Here is a 19,783-nt window from a genome sequence, read left to right on the forward strand (position 1 = left end):
TTTTTTTCAATCTCCCTTCTATCTGCAAGCTATTCCTGCTGATAAAACTTCTGTAAATTTTTATAGTCATTGCTTTTATTTCCTACTTGAGTAATAAATATTTCCCAGCACTAATAAAATTATCATTTTTGTTTGTGTTTCTCCCACCTATGACCTTAGAATTACTGTAAATAAAATATATTATAATAAAATGACAGTAAACATTCAAACGAGCTCAGTGTTTTTCATATTCTTATGCACACTCTCTCTTTGAAAGAGAGATTAAAAGAAAGTAAACCATGGAAGATTGTAAAGCAGTGAGCATGGAGTTTACAGTCCATGGTTCTATTTGTATAGCAGAGTCATGGGCCCAGTGCCTGTTAACTGGGTATATAATGTCTAGACTCTTGAGCTTAGAGGCTCAAGGAAGGAATTCAAGAACCCCCTTTGCAGGAGTGCTGCGGTACTCAGAGATGCCCATGTGTGAAAAATTACACTGGCAAAAATTCCTTCCTCACATAAACAAGACCAGGGGAAAAGACAGGATATCTAGGAGGGAGTGGAAGCATTCTGAACTAGCTCAGCTTTATGGTACCTTATTTATTATTAAAATGACAATGTATATTTTGTAGGCAAATTTTATTGCACCAATTAACTCATTAACAACCTCCAGAGAGAAGCCAGCCTCCTTTGCAGGTTGGTTTGCACAATTTTAATGACCCAGATAAGAGAAAATCAGTGTGCCAAGTTCTGGAAAAGGCCCAGGACTCTACGAACAACTTTGATTATTAATTCACTGCATCATCTCATAGAAAAGTGTGAATTGTGCATTAAAATAGAGAAGAATTCCTCAATACACAGACGACAAAATAGGTATGGCTAATTTAAACCAACAATGTTTATGGCATTTATGGCATTCAAATTTAATAGAAAAAAAATCAGACTTGATTCCCTCCCCCTACCTCTTCTGAGTTGGAACAGGAGCTAGTTTATTCTAGAGTCCACATTAGCCAAGCCGGCTGGGCTTTCTGACTGGGTAGAGTAACGTAAAGTGTGGGACAGGAAGGAATTTGAAGGCTAGCTCAGCCTCTAAGGCACTGACTGTTTAATTGGCAACACTGATGTCATCTATGATATTCTGAATGACATCCGATGTGGTACCCTGGCCTCCAATGTCTGGAGTTTGGATGTCTTTGTTCTCCATGGATGCCAAGACTGCAATACGAATGGAGGTGGCAGAGGAATGGAACTTGAGGTAATCCAGAATGATACAACTTGCCAGCAGCATGGCAGTAGGGTTGGCCACATTTTTATTGGTTATAGTCTTGCCTGATTGCCTTGAGGCCATTTCAAACACCGCATATATGTGGCCATAGTTGGCACTAGGCACAAGGCCTGCTCCCCCAACCAACTTTGTGCAGACGTTATTAACAATGTTGCCATAAAGACTGGGCATCACCATGACATCAGACTGCTGGGGCCAGGATACCAGCTGCATGGTGGTGTTATCCACAATCATGCCCTCAAAAATGAGCTGAGGATAGCAGGATGCCACCTCCCTACAGCACTGGAGGAAGAGACCATCTCCCAGTTTCATTATGTTGGCCTTGTGCACAGCCGTCACTTTTTCGCACCCCATCTGCTGGGCCAGCTGGAAATCATATTCAGCAACATGCAAAAGCTTGGCCTTAGGAATGATCTTTAAGGCCCTCTATCACTCCTTTCACACTCTCATGCTCCAGGTTGCTGTATTCACCCTCTGATGTCTTGTGCCTAGTTTCCACACCTAGTAGGCTCTTAAAACGAATGACGCTGACATAGAGATCTAGAGTACTGCGAAACACACTGTTTTGTGATTTGTGAGATGGTGGTAGGTTGTAGTCAGTTTCAAAGTTGCCCTTCAAGGCCACGTGGTTTTGATGGACTGCCATGATGGCACTGTGAACTTCTTCCTCTTCACTAGAAGTGGAGGTAATCTGCACTTCCTCAAAGTCCACGGGCACACACACGTCTGAACACATTCTTGTTGCACAGCATAAGTTCAGGTCCAATGCCATCCCCAGGAATCACAGTCACAGTGTGCCACCCACCAGACTTAGCTGCTGGAGGAAGGTTGTGTTTAAAAGAGAAGCTCCTCAGTGAGGTCTCATGGCCAAGGAAAATCTCCCAAGAGTGGCCTAGAATAGTTGGTGGGAACGTGGCCTTCAAGAGCACCTGGCAGCTGTCAGCATCTTCAGTGCCATGATCCATAAGTAGAGATTTAATTTATGTAAAAATACGTGCTTTTCCTCTTGGCTTGAACTGGCTTCTTTTGGTGGAATTCTAGATCCAAAATTCTTGCCTCGGTCACAGTTGTCTCTCCTTCCTTGTACTCTATCTTGGACAGACATTCTACTGCAGTGAGAGACAGAGTACTAGTCACAAGGAGATGTGTTATAGAGTAGAAAATACACTTTGGAATCGGACAATTCATTAAGCACATACAATGTACCCATGTGACATACTTAAAAATAGACTTCATATTTTATAACTTTTAGATTCACAGAAAAATTGAATGGCAGGTATAGAGATTTCCCATACAAAGATTTCCTTGCCTCAAAACTACAAATCAGCCCTTCTGTTTATTTTTTTCCCCTATTTATTTCCTATTTATTTTCCCTATTTATTTTCCCTATTTATTTCCTAGCTAGAAAGCTAGCTGTTAAGCAAGTACCAGCACACCATTGTTAATACTTTCTCCCAAGTAATATGTTTCCTTCACTGGGATTAGCACTCATGTCAGGTCTGTCAGAAATTTAAATCTTTTTCTAATAAGTTCAAACAATTTATTATTCTCCATTAATTATATTAGGAAACAATCCAAGGGCCTATTTATAACTTCAATTACAGTTATTTTAATTAATTAAAGCTATTGATGGGATCTGAAATTTGTTTTGGTAACAATTTAGTTCTTGATTACAGAAAACTTTCTATTGACATTATTTATCTTTATTACATTTGTTTTATAGTCCATCAACTTCTACCAATTTTTCTCAGTCATTTAATAATTAAACTTGAAAGTAATGCCCAAAAAAAAGATTTCCTTGCCTCTACAAAGGCACAGTCTCCCCAGCTATCAAGATCCTACACAGAGTGGTACATTTGTTACAACTGATGACACTACAGTGACACCTCATTATCACCTAAAATCCATTGTTTAAATTAGGGTTCACTCTTCATGTTGCAAATTCTGAGTTTAGAGAAATGTATGACATATATCATCTAGTAGATTCATATAGAGTAGTTTCATAGCCCTAAAAATCCTCTCTGCTTTGTCTCTTCATGCCTCCCTCTCTGCAACCACTGGTAACCACCTATCTCCTTAGAGTCTCCAGAGTTGTGCATTTCCCAGAATGTTGTATAATTGGAATCATACACTCTGTAGCCTTTTCAGATTGGCTTCTTTGACTTAGTAATATGCATTAGAATTTCCTCCATGTTTTTTCATGGCTCTATAATGCATTTCTTTTTTGCACTGAATAAAATTCCATTGTCTAGATGTACCACAGTTTATCTATTCACCTACTGAAGCACGTTGGTTGTTCCCAAGTTTTGTGAATGATGAACAAAGCTACTATAAACATCCATGTGTAAATTTTGTGTGGACATATGTTTTCAGCTCATGAGGGTGAATAGCAAGGAGCAGAGTTGCTGAATCGTATGGTAAAAGTATGCTCAGTTTTGTCAGAAACTGCTAAACTGTCTTCCAAAGTGGCTGTACCATTTTGCATTCCCACCAGCAATGAATGAGAGTTCCTGCTGTTCCATATCCTTGCCAGCATCGGTGCTGTCAGTGTTCCAGATTTTGGCCATTCTAATAGGTTTGTAGTGGTATCTCGTTGTTTTAATTTTCATTTCCCTGATGACATATGAGGTGTAATATCTTTTCATATGCTTATTTGCCATCTATATATCTTCTTTGATGAGATATCTGTTAAGGTTTTTGCCAATTTTTAAAATCAAGTTATTTGTTTTCTTACTGTTGAGTTTTAAGGGTTCTTTGTACTTTAGATAACAGTTCTTTATCAGATGTGCCTTTTAAAAATAATTTCTCCCAATCTGTGGCTTGTCTTCTCATTCTCTTGACAAAGTCTTTTTGCAGAGCAGAAGATTTTAATTTTAGTGAAGTCTAGTTTATTATTTCTTTCATCGATCCAGTCTTTGGTCTTGTATCTAAAAAGTCATCACCATACCCAAGGTCATCTATAACAGATTTTCTCCTAGAAGTTTTGTAGTGTTTCATCGTACATAGAAGTCTATGGTCCATTTTAAGTTAATCTTGGTGAAGTGTTTGAGGCCTGTGCCTAGATTAATTTTTTGTATATGTTGATGTCCAGTTTTTCCAACACCATTTGTTGAAAAGACTCTCTTTATTCCATTGTGCTGCATTTGCTCCTTTGCCAAAGATCAATTAACTATTTACATGGGTCTGTTTCTGGGCTATTATCTTCCATTGGTTTATTCATCTGTTCTTTTGCCAACACCACAGTGTCTTGATTAGTGTAGCTGCACAGTAAGTCTTGAAGTCAAACACTGTCAGTCCTCCAGCTTTGTTCTTCTCCTTCAATGTTGTGTTGGCTATTCTGGGTCTTTGGCTTCTACATACAAGCTTTGGAATCAGTTTATCAATATCTACAAAATAACTTTCTGGTATTTTGATTACGTTTGCATCGAATCTTGGAAAGAGTTGATATCTTGGAAACTTAACAATATTAAGTTTTCCCATCCATCAATATGGAATGTCTCTCAATTTATTTAGTACTTCTTTAATTTCATTCATCAGAGTTTCATAGTTTTCCTCATATAGATCTTATATATATGTTGTTAACGTTTATACCTAAGTATTTCATTTTGGAAATGTTAATGTAAATGATACTGTGTTTTTAATTGAAAACTGGTGTGTAAGAAAGCAATTGACTTTTGTATATTAACCTAGTAACCTGCAATCTTGCTGTAATCACTTACTAGTTCCAGGAGGTTTCTCTGTTGATTCTTTCAGGGTTTCTACATTGATGATATTGTCATCTGAAAATGAAGACAGTTTTATTTCTTCCTTTTCAATCTGTATACTTTTTATTTCCTTTTCTTGTCCTATAGTATTTGCTAGAAATTCCAGGGTAATACTGCAAAGGAGGGGTAAAAGGGGACATCCTTGCCTTGTACCTGATATTACTGGAAGAGCTTTGTGTTTCTCATCATGAAGTATGATGTTAGTTGTAGATTATTTGTAGGTATTCTTTATCAAGTTGATGCAGTTTTTCCTCTACTTCTAGTTTACCGAGAGCTTTGTATAATGAATGGGTGTTGAATTTTGTCAAATGTTTTTCTGCATCTATTGATAGGATCATGTGATTTTTCTTGTTTAGCCTGTTGAAGTGATGGATTACATTAACTGATTTTTGAATGTTGAAACAGCCCTGCATAACTGGGATAAATATCACTTGATTATGGTGTATAAGTCTTTTTATACATTGTTGGATTCAATCTGCTAATATTTTGTTAAGAAGTTTTGTACCTATGTTCATGAGAGATACGGGTCTGTAGTTCTCTTTTTCTGTAATGCCTTTGTCTGCTTTTGTTACCAGGGTAATGTTGGTTTCATAGACTATGTTATAAAGTATTCCTTTTCCTTGTGTCTTCTGAAATATATTATAGGGAACTGGTATAATTTCTTCCTCAAGAGTGTGGTAGAATTCACCAGTGAACACAAATGGTCCTGGGGATTTCCATTTTGGAAGGTTATTAATTGTTGAATCAGTTTTAAAAATATATATAGGCCTCTTCAGATTGTCTGTTTCTTCTTGTGTGAATTTTGGCAAGGAATTAGTCCATTTCACCTAGGTTATCAAATTTGTGAGTGAAAAGTTGTTCATAGTATTCTTTTATTATCTTTTTAATGCCCATAGGATCTATAGTGATGTCCCTCTTTTCAGATAGTAGTAATTTATGTCCTTTTTTTTCTTTTTCTTTTTGTTAGCTTGACTAGAGGCTTATCAATTTTACTGAAGTTTTCAGAGAATCAGCTTTTGGTTTCATTGATTTTTCTCTATTGATTTTTTTTCTTTTCAATTTCATTGATTTCTGCTCAAATTCTTAATATTTCTTTTCCTCTGCTTACTTTGGATTTAATTTGCTCTTCTTTTTCTAGTTTCCAAGGGTGAAAGCTTAGATTATTGATTTTAAATCTTTCTTCCTTTCCACTATATGCATTTATTAATATGTATCTCCCCCTAAGCACTGTTTCCACCACATCCCATGAATTTTGTTGTGTTTTCATTTTCATTTTGTTCAAAATATTTTTAAAATTTCTTTTGTGATTTCTTCTTTGACCCATATGTTATTTAGAAATGTGTTATTTAATCTCCACATTTAATTGGGGATTTTTTCAGCTATCTTTCTATTATTGATTTCTAATTTAATTTCATTGTGGTCTGAGTACAGACATTGTATGATTTCAATTTTTTTGGATTTGTTAAGGTGTGTTCTATGGCCCAGAATGTGGTCTTGGTGAGTGTTCTATGTGAACTTGAGAAGACTGTGTATTCTGCTGTTGTTGGGTAAAGGAATCTGCAAATGTCAATTATACCCAGTTTACGATGACATTGTTGAGTTCAACTATGTCTTTACTGATTTTCTGCCTGCTGGAGTTCGTTCCTTTTATTGTTGTTAACTTTTTAAGAAACTGCTAAACACTTCCCCAAAATGGTTATACCATTTATATCCCTACCAATGTAAGAGAATTACAGCTTCACATCTTCATCAATACTTGGTATTATCGTACTTCTATTTTAGCCATTCAAATAGATTTTGGTGGTAGTATCTCACTATGTTTCTGATTTGTGTTTCCCTTCTCACTATGTTATGGAGTGTCTTTTAATATATTCTCCCAGATCAGAGCTACAAGCATTAACATCTGGTATTTCTAGAAATCAACCACTCAACCGTGGAAGGCAGGCAAACTCTTAGATTCCCAAAGCTATACCAGTATAGCCAATAAATATACAAGTATATTTATTGGCAAATAAATGTACAAGTATATTTATTGGCAAATTTTAAACCAGCCACAATCCCATTCTCACTTAACTTTCGGGCACCACCACCCCTGATGTAGGTTAGCGGTTGTTTGGGGAGGTTGGTGACTTATTTACGAAGACTTCCAAAGGCTGTCAAAATTCAAGAAGATGAAGATGCAGACTTAATAGTGGCTACCACTATGTAACACTTGCCACATCTAAGGTACTGTGCTGAATATTTTATATACATCATAATCTGCCAAGGTAGGCATTATAGTTCCCATTTCACAGATGAAGAAACTGGCTAACACAGACTCTACAAATTCATATATTGTGAAGGAACAGAGAATTGCAACAGGTGAGGTGACTATTTCTAGGGGTCCTAGAGGCCTAGGCCAGTTTCTCATACTTGATCACCCTAGGATCTCATTGAAATGCAGGCACTAATTCAGTAGTTCTAGTAAGGGAGGGGAGCAGAGCCTTCATTTTCAAGTTGCTCCCTAGTCATACAGATTCTACTGGCCTCTTATCACACTTTGAGTAGCAAGGGCCTGTATTTACATCCTCACAAGGTCCGGGCAACTCGGGGCCAGCATGTGGTGTACTTAGAGGCTGCTGGGAATAAAGGAAAGAAGCAGTACTGCTCCTTTCTAAAAACTGATATAAAATGGCTATAAAGTAGGAGCCAGCTGGGTACCTGCTTGGCACTTAATATGGCACGTAATATGGATAAGAGCTGTCCACCACCAGTGCCTGAGGCTAGAGCAGATGATAATACCAGGAGAGAATGCTGGCAGAAAAATAAACAGACCCAACTACACAATTTTGTTTCAACCAATGGGCCGCCCTTACATACACCCCAATCTTCTTCCTAACCCTGGAAAGGACATAAATCTTTTAAAGGTATGGATAAAGAAGGAAGGAAGCCCTGAGACTGCGAGTATAAACTGGATACTCATTGAGATTTTAATAGCCAGATTGACCTATAAACATCCCCAGATATTAGAAAAAGTTCTTAGCCTCAATGGGACAAAATTATGATATGTATATTCCAACATGCAGATATAAGGACAATAAGAGTGCCATGGTTTCACATATTTGAGTGGTAAGAGTTCAACTAAGTCTATTTTAAGTGTGACACTGAGACAGTAAATGGGTTTAAGTAAGGGAGAGATATAATACAAGTTGCATTTAAAAAATGATCCTCTGGGAAGCAATTTGCAGAATAAATAATAAGGTGACTATTCTGGTGGCAAGGAGGCCAATTAACAGGCAATCACTGTGGTTCTCAAAAAGTGATCCCCAAACCAGCAGAATCAGGACCACCCTGAACTGCTAAGAAACGTAATCTCTTGTAACTATCCCTAGACATACGCAACCTGGAAGTCTGCAGTGGGAACCCAACAATCTGTGTTTTAATGCTTCTGACGCATGCTGAAATTTGAGAACCACTGGGCTATGAAATGGTTCCAACAGGAAATGATGAGCAGTTGTACTAAGATGAAGGCAGTGAGGAAGGAGAGAAATAATTTCAGAGATATTTAGGAGATAAACAGGACTAGGCTACTGACCTGGGAGACATGGAATATTATTCTTAATGTTCTTAATGAACTGGGTGACTGATAATATAATCGATGAAAATGATGTACAACACTGAAAAAAGAGCAGCTGGGTTGGGGAAATAGAATAGAAAACGAGTTCAGTTTCAGACATGATGTGTTTGGGGAGCTGTAAGACATCCACATAAAGATGCCTGGTGGGTGGCCTAATAAATAAGTCTGCAGTTCCAGAGAAAGGATTGTGGGTGATGACAGAAATTCAGGAGTCATCAACTTATGGGAGAAAGTTAAACACACAAAAGTATATGAAATAGCCTCAAGCAGAGGTTTTCAACGTTGCTTCTGCCATGACAGACGATGAATAGCATTCATATGAGACATGTTCCCAGGAGTATACTCAGATTGTAATGAAAACCAAACACACACACACACGTATGAACAAAAGTACTTGGCCAAATAAACCACGGAATTCCCAAACTGTTTTTATAGGTCATATTTACAAAAGCATTTTACCTGCAAATGATTAGTAAAGCCATCTATTTACTGATCTCAAACATGACTTCTTTTTGAGGGAAAAATATATATATGGATAATCTAATATAAAAGTTACATAAAATTATATTTTAAAGACCAAATTCAGACCTCTACAGTTAATATTTAAAAAGTAAGCATGTACTAACAAAGAAAAATAATTCATATTTTATGGTTAAAAAGTATAGCACATAATATTTATGTTTATTCATGATGCTAATATAAATGGTATTACTGCACATGTCCTTTGGATAATCACACTACCTGTGACTGGGAAACTGTAACTAGAGCCTCCTTCTCATTTCTGTGCTATGCAGATAAAGATGCATGCTTTCTTCATCTCTCTCCCTTTTTCAAAAAGTATCCATGGGTAAAATCAAGGAAACAAATACAAGTATAAATCCACAGTTTACAATTATAGTATTTCAAAATTGCTCTATCAATGCCGCATCAATAACCACAGTTCCTGGGTATTTTCAGCAAACAGAAAATAGGCTATGAATTATGAGCAATTCACTTCCAGCTAACTCTGATTCCACTTTTCCCCACACCAACAAGCCTATACCATTGAAATGCAAATGAGTGAATATGACATCCTTATAATGGTAACTCTAAGGTGAGTCTAATTATTAAAAATGTAAATCATTCACAGGAGCTTGTAACTCAACACTTATGAATAAGTGAGTGGTTTTGACATATGTCATAACTGATTGTGACACCGTAACGTGTCATATGTCACTAAGGTCAAGAAGTACTAGACGAGGGCTTCCCTGGTGGCGCAGTGGTTGAGAGTCTGCCTGCCGACGCAGGGGACACAGGTTCGTGCCCCGGTGTGGGAAGATCCCACATGCCGCAGAGCAGCTGGGCCCGTGAGCCATGGCCGCTAAGCCTGCGCATCCAGAGCCTGTGCTCCGCAATGGGAGAGGCCACAACAGTGAGAGGCCCGTGTACCACAAAAAAAAAAAAGAAGTATTAGGCTAGAAAGATGACTGTAGACAAAGCACAGAAAAATTATGAAGACAAAACTGGGGACCATCAGTCTTCGAACCATGAGAGGAATAGAGATGAAGTGATCTGGGAGGCGGGAGGAGAACAGAGAGAAAAGGATGTCATAGAAGCCAAGAGAAGTGTAACACTCAAGGAATGAATTGTCAGCAGTATCAACATCCTTTGAGAGGTTAAGTAAAATTAGAAGAATGATGGGGTCACTGACAACAACCATGAGGCTGTATAGGTTAGTGATTGTGAGCACTGGCTCAAAAGCCAAACTGTCTGCCACATATAACCTCTGTAACCTTTGTAATTTTCATAACTTCTTTTGGAACTTATATTCTAGTGGGAGTAGACAGCAAAAAATACATGAGTGATAGATGGACAGATAAATGGATACAGAGATAGATAAATATATAAACAAGCAAGAAACAAACACATAAGTGGATCTTTTAATGTCAGAAGAGAGAAATGCTATGTAACAAATATAAAACCTGTTGCCTTCAAGGAGCTTGCATTCTAGGCAGAGTTAAATGGAATGAATATAGGTGGAATACAAACTGGCAGTGGATGGTAAATGATTCCTGAGTGACCCAGCTGGGAAGTGGAAATGCACAGGATGGATTGACCATGTATATGGGTAGGGATGGTGAGGGAAAGTGTTTCAGACACATCTGAAAGACGGGCTAGCAGCAGATAAGTACAGAGGGAAGGAGAGGATTTCTGAGATGGAGGCAAAATTGAAAGGCCTGTAGGGTACACTAAACATTGCCATTCACCTGAAAGGAAAGGTTTATGTAGGAAAACAGTGGCAGACAAATGGAGAAAGTACACTGGGGTCAGAGGGTGGAGAACCCTGAATGGCAAATCTAAGAAATTTATGAGACCTTGAAGGCAGGAGAGAAACATTCAGGATTTTTGAAATCAAAATAAAAGGTTTTGAAAGATACCCCTTTAAAAAGGAAAACATGCACTTAAAAAAAGAGACAGTAAATTTTCAAGGCACAGGACCATTTATATCAAAGCTTTGCCTTAATGAAAGCAGAATTTTAAAATACACACCCACCCCCACCTATCTGCACATACACTCTTTAGAAAACTCTTAATATCCATTTCATGTTGTCCTATAGAACCAACTGATTATGAACATTGTTTTATCAATAATTTTCTAAAAAAGATCAATGCACAGAGACATAATTTGCTCCATTTTCTCTGTTGCACAATTAATGCAATTTCTCACCTGTCATTCCATCGCTATTCAATAACCACTGAAGAGCTGACAGATGCATAGTTCTCAAAGAGGACTGTGAGGAGCCAGATTTAAAGTAATCCAGGGCTTCCCTGGTGGTGCAGTGGTTGAGAGTCTGCCTGCCGATGCAGGGGACACGGGTTCGTGCCCCGGTCTGGGAAGATCCCACATGCCGTGGAGCGGCTGGGCCCGTGAGCCATGGCCGCTGAGCCTGCGCATCCGGAGCCTGTGCTCCGCAGCGGGAGAGGCCACAGCAGTGAGAGGTCCGCGTACCGCAAAGAAAAAAAAAAAAAAGTAATCCAGAGATGTCCTCCTTGTTTTCCAAAAGGGGATACATATTGTACAATACTGAATTGGCTGTAGAAGTCCTTGTTTGAGGAAGAGCTACACTTATTCTTACACTAAGAAGAGCTTTTCAGATACAGTTTTCATTTAGTAAAGGAAAAACTCCCACCCTGCCAAAAGGATATTGAGGTAGGGGTGGGGAGTCACATTATTCTTTTCTGGGGTGAGAAGCAGGTTGGCTTTTGAATGAAACAGTAAAGTTTAGAGTCAAGTCATAAAACTGACGCTTAAGCAGCAACTTTGGCCTTTCTGGAAAGACAGGTGAAGACTCAAGATTACAGGTTAATTGGAAACAGCTTTTTATCTTCCCTTCTAACTCAACTTTACAGCCACATGAACAACTCTATTAAATACTTTTGCTATTACCTAGGGCATTAACTATGCCATTCAATTCTCTCTGCTGGTCTGGGAGGATTGTTGTCTTCCAAGAACGATTCACGAGTATAATCATTATATTGTTCTTGAAGGCTCTGTATTTCAGAGGTTTCCCTTTGAACCAGGGTCTGGCAAGAGAATCTCTTTGTGTTAATAATGACTAGATGCATGAGTTAACAAAGTCCTCTCTGTTACACCTATCTCAGTTTTTAGTTCAAAACATACACACACACACATTCCACAACTGTTGACACAAGCTGAGGTAAACATACACTGTGGGTTTTCTTAAAAATTCCCCATTAGCCTGAAATCATAGTCCCTATAAAGCACACTTCATACTTGTTAACCCAGCATGACCCAGTGACCCAAGTTTTGCAATCAGGTTATAATAACTACAGAATCTGGAAATTAGAGCGGACTTTCTGAAGCCAGCTATTTTAGCCAGCTGGTTTATCCCCTGTCAACATTACAAAGTAGGTGTGATTACACTAATCTAAAAAACCTTCTCCAAAGGATTCCCTCCAGTCTCCCCATCCCTGGCCTGCAAATGTTCTCCCTTCATTCAAGATGGACAACGGCCTCTACTGGGCACCATATCCAAGGCTGTGTGTTTGGTAGCACTTTATCTCCATCTGCAAAATGCAACTAGGAGGTAGGTGTTTTATTTTCATTTTATAAATAAACATAGTGATATGCCAAGAGGATAAGCAACTCTTATGAAGTTAGCAGAAGATTCAAACTCAAGTCTCTTCCCCCTAAGCTTGTGCTCTTTCTCCTGCATCATGGTGCTTTTTCTCTCCTGTGCTTCTACATGTCTCCATGTGCAACCTTCCCCCACCCACTCGTATCCCTGAGAAGGGAAGGAAGACTCTCACACAAACACCAAATCACCATGGTAGACGTTCAGGCTATCTGTTACGTTCAGTAACAGATAAACTGATGATTATGCAAAACTAAAAATATCCACGAAGAAATTTCCAAGTAAAGATGCTTAAATGCATGTACTTGCATCTGCTCCTTCCTGAAATCCCATTACGTTTCTATTTCAATTTTTATTTTCTGTTTTTAAATTGTAAAACTACAAGGGCAATGAGAATGACAGAGAAGACAAGACAATTTTGTAAACTGGAAAGCAGATGAAGGAGTGATGACTGACTTTTCAGATGTGATAAAGCTGAATCCTAAACACTCAGAGAGAAAAGTCAAGAAACCATTTGTTTTGCAACACAGAACCCCAAAGCCTCAGGAACTGGCAACAACAGATACCCCTGAGAGTGGCAGGTAAAGGTGGGTGGAAAGTCTCTTTAATAAACAAACACCCAGATCATCTTCCTTATTCTGCTCAGTTACATGACTGCCCCCAGCCACCAACCTAGCAGAAGAACGGACATTTACACTCTGCTCTGGGGAACACTATGCACAACTAAATGCAAGTTCCATGCTGAATTGAGGGGAAATAAGTGAAAGTTTATACAGCAAACAGAGTGCTGACAGGTGGACTTAGATTCCCTGGATAGGAGTTTTGAAGAGCAGTTTCTAAGAAAACCAACAACTAAAAATAAAATATTTAAAGATACTGACAATCGACTGATTCTCAAGAGAATGGACCAGACCATCCTATACTGAATTTCACTGTCAACCATCACATCTCCATTTGCACAGAACTTTCAACTCATGTGTTATTATCCATATGTTAAGTGAGTGAAGAGCCAGGTTCAAACATGTGGAAAAGCTTCTGACATAAAAGACAGAAGCCAAAGCAAATCAGTAGACAGAAGCAATGAGGAGGATACAGGGACTCCATTAAGAGAACATTTCTGATACTCATATCAGATAAAATAGACTTTAAAATAAAGAATGTTACATGAGATAAGGAAGGGCACTACATAATGATCAAGGGATCAATCCAAGAAGAATATATAACAATTATAAATATATATGCACCCAACATAGGAGCACCTCAATACATAAGGCAACTGCTAACAGCTATAAAAGAGGAAGTCGACAGTAACACAATAATAGTGGGGGACTTTAACACCTCACTTACACCAATGGACAGATCATTCAAAATAAAAATAAATAACAAAAGAGAAGCTTTAAATGACTCAATAGACCAGATAGATTTAATTGATATTTATAGGACATTGCATCCAAAAACAGCAGATTACACTTTCTTCTCAAGTGTGCATGGAACATTCTCCAGGATAGATCACATCTTGGGTCACAAATCAAGCCTCAGTAAATTTAAGAAAATTGAAATCATATCAAGCATCTTTTCTGACCACAATGCTATGAGATTAGAAATGAATTACGGGAAAAATACGTAAAAAACACAAACACATGGAGGCTAAACAATACGTTACTAAATAACCAAGAGATCACTGAAGAAATCCAAGAGGAAATCAAAAAATGCCTAGAGACAAATGACAATGAAAACACGATGATCCAAAACCTATGGGATGCAGCAAAAGCAGTTCTAAGAGGGAAGTTTATAGCTATACAAGCCTACCTCAAGAAACACGAAAAATCTCAAGTAAACAATCTAACGTTACACCTAAAGGAACTAGAGAAAGAAGAACAAACAAAACCCAAAGTTGGCAGAAGGAAAGAAATCATAAAGATCAGAGCAGAAATAAATGAAATAGAAACAAAGAAAACAATAGCAAAGATCAATAAAACTAAAAGATGGATCTTTGAGAAGATAAACAAAATTGAGAAACCATTAGCCAGACTCATCAAGAAAAAGAGGGAGAGGACTCAAATCAATAAAATTAGAAATGAAAAAGGAGAAGTTACAACAGACACCGCAGAAATACAAAGCATCCTAAGACACTACTACAAGCAACTCTGTGCCAATAAAATGGACAACCTGGAAGAAATGGACAAGTTCTTAGAAAGGTATAATCTTCCAAGACTGAACCAGGAAGAAACAGAAGATATGAACAGAGCAATTACAAGTAATGAAATTGAAACTGTGATTAAAAAACTTCCAGCAAACAAAAGTCCAGGACCAGATAGTTTTACAAGTGAATTCTATCAAACATTTAGAGAAGAGCTAACACCCATCCTTCTCAAACTCTTCCAAAAAACTACAGAGGAAGGAACACTCCCAAACTCATTCTATGAGGCCACCATCACCCTGATACCAAAACCAGACAAAGATACTACAGAAAAAGAAAATTACAGACCAATATCACTGACGAATATAGATGCAAAAATCCTCAACAAAATACTAGCAAACAGAATCCAACAACACATTAAAAGGATCATACACCATGATCAAGTGGGATTTATCCCAGGGATGCAAGGATTCTTCAATATATGCAAATCAATCAATGTGATACACCATATTAACAAATTGAAGAATAAAAACCATATGATCATCTCAATAGATGCAGAAAAAGTTTTTGACAAAATTCAACACCCATTTATGACAAAAACTCTCCAGAAAGTGGGCATAGAGGGAACCAAACTCAGTGTAATAAAGGCCAGATATGACAAACCGACAGCAAACATCACTCTCAATGGTGAAAAACTGAAAGCATTTCCTCCAAGATCAGGAACGAGACAAGGATGTCCACCCTCACCACTATTATTCAGCATAGTTTTCAAAGTCCTAGCCACAGCAATCAGAGAAGAAAAAGAAATAAAAGGAATACAAATTGGATAAGAAGAAGTAAAACTGTCACTGTTTGCTGATGACATGATACTAAACATAGAGAAACTTAAAAATGCCACCAGAAAATTACTAGAGCTAATCAAAGAATTAGGTAACGTTGCAGGATACAAAATTAATGCACAGAAATCTCTTGCATTCCTATACACCAATGATGAAAATTCTGAAAAAGAAATTATGGAAACACTACCACTTGCCACTGCAGCAAAAAGAATAAAGTACCTAGGAATAAACCTACCTAGGGAGACAAAAGACCTGTATGCAGAAAACTATGATACTGATGAAAGAAATTAAAGATCATACCAAGAGATGGAGAGATATACCATATTCTTGGATTGGAAAAATCAGTATTGTGAAAATGACTTTACTACTCAAAGCAGTCTACAGATTCAATGCAATCCCTATCAAATTATTTTTTATGGAACTAGTACAAATCATCTTAAAATTTGTATGGAGACAAAAAAGACCCCGAATAGCCAAAGCAGTCTTGAGGGAAAAAAACGGAGCTGGAGGAATCAGACTCCCTGACTTCAGACTATACTACAAAGCTACAGTAATCAAGACAATATGGTACTGGCACAAAAACAGAAACATAGATCATTGGAACAAGATAGAAAGCCCAGAGATAAACCCACACACTATGGTCAACTAATCTATGACAAAGGAGGCAAAGATATACAATGGAGAAAAGACAGTCTCTTCAATAAGTGGTGCTGGGAAAACTGGACAGCTACATGTAGAAGAATGAAATTAGAACCCTCCCTGACACCACACACAAAAATAAACTCAAAATGGATTAAAGACCTTTATGTAAGGCCAGACACTATAAAAGTGTTAGAGGAAATCATAGGAAGAACACTGTATGACATAAATCACAGTGAGATCTTTTTTGATGCACCTCCTAGAGTAATGGAAATAGAAACAAAAATAAACAAATGGGACCTAATGAAACTTCAAAGCTTTTGCACAGCAAAGGAAACCATAAACAAGACCAAAAGACAACCCTCAGAATGGGAGAAAATATTTGCAGATGAAGCAACTGACAAAGGATTAATCTCCAAAATATATAAACAGCTCATGCAGCTCAATATTAAAGAAACAATCCAATCCAAAAATGGGCAGAAGACATAAATAGACATTTCTCCAAAGAAGACATACAGATGGCCAAGAAGCACATGAAAAGCTGCTCAACATCAGTAATTATTAGAGAAATGCAAATCAAAACCACAATGAGGTATCACGTCACACCAGTTAGAATGGGCATCATCAGAAAATCACAACAAATGCTGGAGAGGGTGTGGAGAAAAGGAAACCCTCTTGCACTGTTTTTAGGAATGTAAATTGATACAGCCACTATGGAGAACAGTATGGAGGTTCCTTAAAAAACTAAAAATAGGGCTTCCCTGGTGGTGCAGTGGTTAAGAGTCCACCTGCTGATGAAGGGGACACGGGTTCGTGCCCCGGTCCGGGAAGATCCCACATGCCACGGAGCAGCTGGGCCCATGAGCCATGGCCGCTGAGCCTGCACGTCCGTAGCCTGTGCCCCGCAATGGGAGAGGCCACAACAGTGAGAGGCCCGCATACCGCAAAAAAAAAAAACTAAAAATAGAATTACCATATGATCCAGCAATCCCACTACTGGGCATATACCCAGAGAAAACCATAATTCAAAAAGACACATGCACCCCAATGTTCATTGCAGCACTATTTACAATAGCCAGGTCATGGAAGCAACCTAAATGCCCATCGACAGATGAATGGATAAAGAAGATGTGGTACATATATACAATGGAATATTACTCAGCCATAAAAAGGAACGAAATTGAGTCATTTGTTGAGACGTGGATTGTCCTAGAGACTATCATACAGAGTGAAGTAAGTCAGTAAGAGAAAAACAAATATTGTATATTAACGCATGTATGTGGAACCTAGAAAAATGGTACAGAATAACCGGTTTGCACGGCAGAAGCTGAGACACAGATGTAGAGAACAAACGTATGGACAGCAAGGGGAGAAAATCGCGGTGGGGTGGGGATGGTGGTGTGCTGAATTGGGCGATTGGGATTGACCTGTATACACTGATGTGTATAAAATTGATGACTATTAAGAACCTGCAGAATAAAAAAACAAACAAACAGAAAACAACTAATACTAAACTTTCTTTGGGTTATTTGTATGAAAATATGTTAATATAAATTTTCAGGCATGACATGAAATTTCTAAAAATCTTATATGTTCTGTTATAATATGTCATAATTCTAGTTATTACTTTAAAATGTATATCTCAGAAATAACTAAATTTCCTTGTCAATTGCATTATTATGAACTTGCATCAAATCTTTAACCGTGGTCATTTTTAAGTCTTTTGTCATTTACAGACAGTTCTGGGTGTACTCTGATGCTTTCGCAAACATGTTCCTATAAAAGGGTTTCATCTTCAAGGAATTCATGGAAAAGACTGACAAGTACAGGTTTCTGGTAGCTGACTATACTGCTGAACTGAATGAATAAGCATTTTCAGAACTCTAATGGAAAACTGATGAATTCATAAAAGTGCTAACAAAAGATCAAGATGAAAAACAAAATTAATTACATGGGACTGAGTGAACTGATGAGGATGATTATAATTTTTGTGACTTTCTGTTTGAATTTAAAAAAAAAAATCCCACAAGGACTCAGAGGCAAAAAATATACAAATTAATTTTCCCTGCAAGTAAAGGAGCTGTTACAGTGGAGGATTACTGGACTGAATGTCAATATTATGACATAGTATGAGTGTGTTTCGTGTTTGGTAATTGCAATCATTGTTGCTTTTGTTGTGGTCATCATTTACAATGCTTGGTGTCAGTCTATTTATCTCTTGTAAAAAAAAAAATACAGTGTGTGTGTGTGTGTGTGTGAAAAACAAAACAAAACCAAAAAAAATTATGAATATCTAGATTGAAAAGGTCCATTGCGTGCCCGACAAAGTGAAGGAAAACTATCCCATATCATCAGGAAATTTAAAACTGCCAATTACAAAAAACAAACGCTAGAATGTCAGAAAGATATTGGACTTCTCAAATTTCATACTGGAGCCTAGAAGACAATGTAAGAATGTCTTCAAAATTCTGAGAAAGGAGAATTATTTACCACCTAAAATATAAAGTCTTTTTAAATTGTCAGTCAAGGATGAAGGTAAAATTATCTACTAGACACGTATCTTTTGCTTACTATATGCCAGACAGTTTCCTAGCAATTTTTTAGGTATTCATGCATTTAATAAAAGTAAGACATTTTTCAGAGAAGGTCTCAAAATTTTTCTCCCATGTACCCTTCCTCATATAATTAATGGAGAATGTACTCCATCAAGCCAGAGCAGTAAACCAGGAAAGAATATGCCTGGTATATTGGAACAGGGGCTACCACCCCAGGGAGGCAAAGGGGGTCCCCTTTGATAAAGAGCAATTCCCAGGAGATGAGCTATGCCGTGAGCCTATAAGTCAGTCGACCTTTGGAGGAGATTTATTCAAGAACATGAAAGTGTTAATGTCTTTGAGGGCATTTATATAACTGGTGAGAGTTTGGGAATAAATTATGATAAATCCACAGTAAACTAAGCAAGAAGACGAATAAACTAAATGATTACTAACGACAGGGGAACCGAGAATTGTGCAAGAAAGGAAACCAAGGGTACCTGATAGTAATTCATTTACCAATAGCACGCACATGGTCATGATAACATAAATGCAGAATATTGGTCTAACAATAAGATGCATGCTGAGGTGTGCAGAAGAGAGCCAAATCCCCCTTATATGGTGGAAAGTCAATAAAAAATGCCAAAGTTGGAAATATAAAGAAGTAGCAAAGACATGTGCTATTTAGAGATATGGACAAAAACACCAAAAAAAGAATGTTAAAATCATTCAAAGTGGTTGCCTCTAGGGATAGGAAATGGGAAAAGTTCTCCAGGGGATAAATCATTTTTATAAATCCTTCTACAACCGTTTAGCTCTTTAAGCTACATGTATGTATAAACTTGATAGAA

At 37.7% G+C, this 19,783-nt stretch overlaps 1 protein-coding gene and 1 pseudogene across 2 annotated transcripts in view; both read right to left on the minus strand.

Moving 5' to 3' along the window:
• Nucleotides 1–19,783, minus strand: part of NELL1 (neural EGFL like 1) — an 874,935-nt gene that overhangs the window by 280,607 nt on the left and 574,545 nt on the right. The gene's annotated exons all lie outside the window — the stretch shown is intronic.
• LOC115857669 (isocitrate dehydrogenase [NAD] subunit gamma, mitochondrial-like) lies at nt 1,085–2,222 on the minus strand (annotated as a pseudogene).

This window comes from Globicephala melas, chromosome 8 (assembly GCF_963455315.2).
Source record: "Globicephala melas chromosome 8, mGloMel1.2, whole genome shotgun sequence".
Taxonomy (NCBI): Eukaryota; Metazoa; Chordata; class Mammalia; order Artiodactyla; family Delphinidae; genus Globicephala; species Globicephala melas.